Source organism: Helianthus annuus, chromosome 10 (assembly GCF_002127325.2).
Source record: "Helianthus annuus cultivar XRQ/B chromosome 10, HanXRQr2.0-SUNRISE, whole genome shotgun sequence".
Classification (NCBI taxonomy): Eukaryota; Viridiplantae; Streptophyta; class Magnoliopsida; order Asterales; family Asteraceae; genus Helianthus; species Helianthus annuus.
In genome coordinates, this window is record NC_035442.2 from 11,957,218 (window position 1) to 11,965,430 (window position 8,213).

The window sequence follows — 8,213 nt, forward strand, 5'->3', positions numbered from 1 at the left end:
TGTTAACATTGAGGTTTATGATATATAATTATGCGTTTACAAAGATGATATATGCATAATAGGATCCATAGCAATTTTTTTGGTTGCCCCAATTTTACTATCCGCTTTAGGCCTAGAAATACTTAGAAAATTTTGAGCCGGCCCTACATCCCACACCATTTGTAAGGAATTAAACAAAGGTGTCCACATGAACTATCGCACCGGCACACTAATAAACGGCATAAAATCAAAGGGTCACACCCTTTCAAGTTACTACACAACCGGAAAATACCGATGCACCGTCCCTACGCACCATTTGAACTGGAAAGAAACCGATGCACCGTTTAAAGTTGCAAGTTAAGTTACTACACACCCGGAAAGTACCGACGCACCATTTGAACCCGAAAGTAACTAACGCATTGTTCCGACACACCGTTTGAAAAAAAAAAACAAATCAACACTGAATCGTTGTATCGTTTCATTATTAATATATATAATAATCTAGATTATTAACCACTATAGTCACTTATGGTATCTCTCCGAACATGCAACCGTCGTATCGTATCTGTACATATCATCGCATCCTCTCTGAACAACAACCGTCAGATCCCTTCATATTTATATATGATATAAGCCGGATAACAACCGCCCTCAAAATAACTCGGCCACAATAACAAATGAAGGCAACAACGTATCTCTCCATTCGCTGGATAATAAAGATCCAAACACATCACTTGGTTCATGATTCATGAGGCTGCAATTCAATTCGATTGATTGACGGAGATTTCGATTGTTTGCAGTGAGTGTACCAAAGTGCCGAGAATGTGAAGGGGGTTCGCTGACCACCAGGAGGGAGAAGGCCATGCTAGCGGTTGTGCACCAGAGGGGGGTTGTCGGCTACAACCACGAAACTGTAGTGACGGTGAAATGGTGAAAAGTTTGGGATGAGATGATCATTTTATGTTGCAAAGCCTATTATAAAAAAATCTAAAACGAGTCTCACTTTATTACTATGTTCAAGCCTGCACATCAACGCATATGGTTTCACGTTATGGTTTTCTTTTGCTTTATTTTTCAGTTTTTAGATTTGTTTTAAAGAGTGTTAACCATGATATAAACGAGATTACTGTTAGTATTATTATAATAAATTTTACAATCATTGTTTTTTTATGTATACAAAGTTTACCTTTTAAACTCATTTAACTAGATTAGTTTGATATTAATCTATGTTTTCGTTAATTTTTAAAAAAAAGTTGAATACACAACTATTTCCCATGTTGAATTTTTGATGTTGTATTGTTAGATTTTAATTGAAAATAAATTTACTTTTGTTATATAATTGGGGGATATTGCGAAATAATTTACTTTTGGTAGATAATTTAGGGATATTGAATTTTGTTACGAAGATATGTTGAAATGTGCAACAGATGTAATCTATAAACTATGTTATTTTTGCCTACATTTGTATTTTAGATGGACGATGATATAGGTTATGTGAAATTGTGCCTATTTTTTTTGAACGGCGTATGGTTAGGATGTTGCTAACCGGGTTAGTAGTTAGTTTGTTAGTATCACCAAGTTAGTATTAAAACTCCCCCACTGCCTGGATTTCAACCCAGGACCTCAAAGAGAAGTAACACTTCCCACCTTCCACTTGACCACTAGGCCAAGAGATCATTTGAAATTATGCCTATTATGAAACTTATTCAAGAAACACATTTGTTTGCAAGGGTGGAGATACAACAGGAAGTTTATTTGGCTAGGAAGGATAGGAAGTGATCTTGACCATCCATTAAGTTAATCAAGGGCTAAGATTAAATCAGGGAAATTAAAAGGAAGAAAAGAGGCGCGTGAGTTTGTTCAAGGGCATTCTAGTCAATCCAAGCCAATAGTTTCTCTCTCCTCCAATTCCCCCCCCCCTCATTTTTTTAAACGTTAATAACTCTTTCATACGACATTATTTTTTTACAAAAATTGCACAAAAAAACGAGCGTTTTTTATCTTTAAAACGAGTATACTATTGCTATATTAAAAAAAAAAAAATTAAACCCAGTTGCGTAAAACGCAATAGAAAAACCACGTAAAACGCAATGAAAAAGAAAACCTAAAAAATGACATTTTTCTAAAACGCAATGCACCAAAAACACAAAGAAATGACTTATTTGTAAAACGCAATAGCCAGAAAACACATAGAAATGTCTTATTTGTAAAACGCAATGGCCAGAAAACACATAAAAAAGTGTTTTACCTAAAACGCAATGCACCAAAAACACAAAGAAATGACTTATTTGTAAAATGCAATGGCCAGAATACACTTAAAAATGTCTGTTTTCTAAAACGCAATAGACTGAAAACACATAAAAAAGTGTTTTACCTAAAACGCAATGCACCAAAAACACAAAGAAATGCCTTATATGTAAAACGCAATGGCCAGAAAACACTTAAAAATGACTCATTCTAAAACGCAATGGACTGAAAACACCTAAAAATGTGTTTTACCTAAAACGCAATGACTAAAAACACTTAAAAATGTGTTTTTTTCTAAAACGCATTAGCCAGAAACCACATAAAACTCTCTTATTTCTAAAACGCAATGGACACATAAAACTGTCTGTCACTGTGAACTGTCTGAATTGTCTACGAATTACTGTCTTCGAAATGAGCCAATTTCTGGAAAATTAATTTTTCTGATGCGTTTTTAGTACAGCAATTCAACCCCAGCCAGGGGCTCTGCCCCTTGGACCACGCCAGGGGCTGCCGCCCCTGGGACCCCGCTACCGGGGGCTGCCGCCCCCGGACCTCCGCAAAGATCGTAAAACGCAATAACTAAATCAAAAACCCAGATCATGAAAATGAAATTAAAGAATTTCTTACATGGATTGAAGCCGATTTCTTCATCAATTGACGAAATTTGAATGATAGAAACACTTATCAACGCTCAAATCGAACGAATCGAGTGATTATCTCCAAAATCACCAGAAAAACGAGATTTTTTATGAAATTAAACTGGGTTTTCTTCAAAAAAAGCTGAAGAACACGTTGATCGGGTTCTGAATCATTGATTGGTGATGAAAATCGCACTATAATGTAGTGATTATTGAGATAGAAAGTGAAGAAATAGTTGAAGATGGTGGGTTTTGAAAATGTTGGGTTTTTGAATTTACTTGGTTTTGAAAAAGGAAGAAGAAGTAGTTGGATTGACTAAAATACCCTTTCTCTTTATTTTAAAATTTGCCACATGTCATAATCCTATGGCTTCCTATCCCTCCTAGCGAAAATTAACTTCCTATTTGATCTTTTCCCTTGTTTGATTTTTTTTTTCAAGAAACACCTCTATGTCTATTATTGTCAAATGGGTTTTCTTATCAACAACTAACCACATGTTATGCCCCATCTTTTGATATGATGCCTTTTAAGTTTTAAAAATGACAAATTTGTTTTAGGTGACAATCGCATAAAATTTGCTACCAAGTTCAGTTTTGTGGTATTTAGTTGTTGGATTTTGTTATTATATTCAAAAGAATTGAAAATTAACCCACTTTGGATGCAATTTGTGAATAGAATAGTCATATTAAAATAATTCATTTTCAACACCCCGCTACAACACGCGGGTTAGCGTCAACTCGTTAAGAACATAAACTATATTGTTGATTGGGCCTCAACAAGATTTGTATATGGGCCTTTGACAAAGGCATGTTAATAAATAATAACTTGAAAACTTGGATGCCCGACAGCTTTGTTTAGAATTCTTATATTTAGGGGTGATTAAAGTTAGAAGCGATCAAAACGAACGAATACCGTACTATCCCGATTAATCTATGGTCCGCTCCTCACGGAATTAGTTTCAATAATTTTATCCAAACGCATTGGGTCACAAATGTGAGCGATAGCCCGATTAATCTATGGTCCGGTCCTCATGTAGTTAGTTTCAAGAATTTTGTTTTTTCGGGCGTGTCTGATTCGAAACTAAACGGAACCAACTCACATTCCCATTTTTATAAACCAAGTTTTTAGACTTTCTTTTGAGTTTTTTACTGAATACATTTTGTATCTTTTGTATGAAATAGGTTCACCTTTTGTAAAATATAATTACAAAATATATCGTAACGAGACTCTCGTTATTCTTAGGAAATATCATGATACAATACTGGTTGCAATAACTAAATAAAAGAATATAAATATAATTATATATACCAATCTTAATTCAAGCCGCATCTCTGGTGGGTCCTTCACGCGCACTTGACAGCATCCTAGACTTGAGTATTTATCATCTTGAGTCTTGAAAAATACTCCTTGACTGCAACAAAGAGCACACTAAAACGTTCACGAATTTGGTTGAGGCACGTGTTCAACACGCTTCCCTTAAAACAGATTGCGCGCCTCTACTAAAGATGACGTGTCTGTCTCCCAGGGTACAACAGCCGAAGCAGTCTGTACTGCCGGAGATGGCTCACGGGCCCAAGGTTACATCCGGTAATTGTAGTGTTAGAACTTGTGGAAAATTATGATACAAAGGTGATGAAATCGTATAGAGAAAACATATTTCTCTAAGTACCCATCACATGGGTCTCCAAGTATTTCTTCTTTCCAAGAACTCTCCATATATTCATGTATATTTCTTGTATCCCTTCTCTTGTATTTTTCGAGCATTTTTCTCTATCTCAAAATGAGGCACAAAGCCTACTATTTTTACAAGAGATGTGGGTTATGAAAAGTTTCTCTTAAATGGTGATTTATTAGAGACATAAAACTCTAGTAAAGTTTCACTTAATTAGGTATTTAATTAGAGAAATAAAAACTCTAATAAAAGCTAATCAAGTGACATAAAAACTCTACTCAAGAGTTTGTCACCATGAAGAGTCCCATAAATTATCACTAAATTAATTTCCATTCACATTATTCTAATTTTCCAACAATCCCCCACATGAATGGAGATTAATCAAAAACACAAAAATCCAATGGAACCTCGACAGTTGAGTTTTGCATACGATAGGTAGGTGTTACCCTTTGAACCTTCGCTCATGAAATGCACTTAGCCCACTAGCTCTGAGTAGATCTCGATGTCTTTGAACTCGTCTGCCGTTTGTGTAGACGACAATACACTTCACACAAGACTCTCCCTAGCCGGGTCATCTCCTCATAGTCGTGTCCAATAATGGTCGTGGAACACTTTCCTGGTTCTGCGAGAGCTCTAGGAATTGTGCCCTCAATTCCATTCGAAGCGACCCCACTTCTTTCTAACATAGGTGATTCTCCTTAGATCATTAAAAGCATTGTGGTTACCGTGATCTATCCAAATCATTTACCACATATTATGCTTAGCCTCACACTTGTCACTTTTAGGAATGGACTAGGAAGTTTATTAATCTTTATAATAAACTACCTTATTAAATGCGTAGGGTTATTCCCCCACAGTGACCTCGCTTATTCATACAATTAGGTTTTCCTATTGAACTCAATTCTTGGGATCTCCAGTCTACTGAGTTAGGTTTCCATCATATGAACTTCATTTTTTAAGGGCTTCAGTCCCATTCCACAACTTGATCTCTAATAAACCCTCAGGTTGTTGGATCCATAACATTAGCAAATAACTTTGCGTATTTGAGATCAGTTGTCATGATGTGTTCTTAACTCATAAGTTAATTTTGCCTATTGTCAACTTCTAAGACTATAACCTCAGTGGCCATCTGAATCTGGTTATAACATATGTCTTCGTAAGATACGTGTATCATTTAAGGCAAACACATCTCCATTATACACTACGACCTTTGTGTCCTCCACTTAGTCGTCTATTTGCAATGTTAGATTGGATTACAAAATCCTTATTGCTAAAAACAAATGCAAGACACCCCCCACATTTAAGTGTTATTGGATAACATTTAGATGTGTTAATGAGAACCATTTCTACATACCCTTATAGGGTTGTTTCTTAAATGGTTCCTCCCCCACATTTCTTGCCATTTGATAAACATTTCCGTAACACCACTTATGGCGACATTTATACACATATGATTGAACAAGACCAACCTTATTGTATCAGTGAATTCAACTCATATTGCATTAGCTTACACAAGCTTCCGAGCTGACCAAAGCAACACATGCCATTGTCATAAGTTTGTCACCAACTTAGAATAATTCTAATTTAACATCTAGAATAAGCTTAGACAATGAGTTCTCCTCATTAGCTTTCGAACAAACTTTTAAAAGTTACATGTCATTTCCTTATAATGAATGAAAATTCTCTCTCAACTTTGTCCATACACAAATTCTTTTTGTGTTCATACACATTTGAATGTTTAGAGTTAATTAGTCTCCGTCAAGACCCATAATTAACCAAGTACTAGTCTAGCATGCTTTAGACTACAACACTTTAGCATGTGAACAGAAGATGCATCATTCTGATTCTTCACAGCCCTAAGGATATCATAATATCACTTTGCAACATTCATCCCTTGTTAAGACAAAATAATGAGACTTATTCATAATCCTAAAACATCAATATTTAGGAAGGTCTCACAAATTATTGTATATAGCACAAAGCTAAATTTCATCATTCATTTAAGGAACATAACTTGATTACCTTTGATCTCCAACAATCTACCATTGACTCGTAAGTACTTAAACATAAGTCTTAATCCAAGTCACTTGTTGAACACATTCATCACCAACAAGATGAATGTTTCTTGTCTACAATCACTATTATGTGTGAGATAGAGTTAACTAGATCGACACTCAACAACATGGCATTCATAATTTTGCCATAAGTGATTTGCACACATCTATTGTTATTCATTAGGAGATATGTATATTTAGGATGCTCTCCTAATGAATGTAAAATCTCCATATAGATCTAACAATAATCAAGTGGTAGACGCATCTACTTATAAATCTCGCAAGATTTATTAAAGGTATACAATAACATATAGTACTTTTACTTTCATATGTTAGAATTCACACTTGTGAATTTTTCAATGACTTCTAATGAAGTATGCGACATGAATGTCGTTAGTGTATTTCATCTCAATACACTCACTACGTTCTTTCATTACTCATTCATGATGTGGTTATACATTTGATGTTTCATCTTTGACTTTTAGTCAATGTAACAACTCTCAAGTTGTTTATGTCCAAGTATTTTTCATGTGCTATCCGTTTAAAATCATATTCTTTTAAACAATGTATAACCGACGATATAATTATTTTCCACAAAAATAATTTATACGTCACAACCATTAGTGATTTATTTCTTTGTAAAAAATTGCATGTGTTATCCGAAGATATTGAACACAAAACAATAAAATTAATACATTGGAAACTAAATCATAAGTGGCAATCACTTTTGAAATTTAAACGGAAGCATAGACAATATGTAGACATCAAATAGCAAAGTGCTTTTATCTTCAACACTTTATAATCTGACCGAAATCTTCTCAATAATATTGTCCCATGGCGTGTCTTGAGGTACTCCCTCAATAAGACTCCATGCATTTGTAAGTACAAGTTTCCCATTTCATCTTGAAACTTTAAACTTGGACAATTATGCTTAAAACAACACCAAGTTGTTACAAATACTACATTTAAGTAGTAAACTTGAACAATTAAATTTGTTCACAACAACACCAAGTTGTTTTCACCAAATAACATTTTTTTAACACACATGTTAAAAAAAATGTTATAACAAGCACATTATAGACTCGAACGTTTACATAAAACGTTTTCCAAAGATATAGTTTATAAAATAAACTGTTTCTCATCAGTTTTAATGCACACATAGGCAATTAAATGTTTACATAAAACATTTATGTCCATTATGAACAATCTCTAACCTCGTATTCGTGATACACATTTTCTAACACACATGTTAGAAAACTTTAAGTCATTATATATATAACATGACCAAATTAAAGCATCAAATTTCATCACTAAAACTCTACTCAAGAGTTTCACCATATGAAGAGTTAAGAGTCTCAATAATTATAGACTTAAACTCTAATAAAACTCATCAAATGTTATCATTAAAACTCTACTCAAGAGTTTCACATATGAAGAGTTAAGAGTCTCAATAATTATATATTTAAACTCTAATAAAACTCATCAAATGTCACCATTAAAACTCTACTCAAGAGTTTCACATATGAAGAGTTAGGAGTCTCAATAATTATATATTTAAACTCTAATAAAACTCATCAAATGTCACCATTAAAACTCTACTCAAGAGTTTCACATATGAAGAG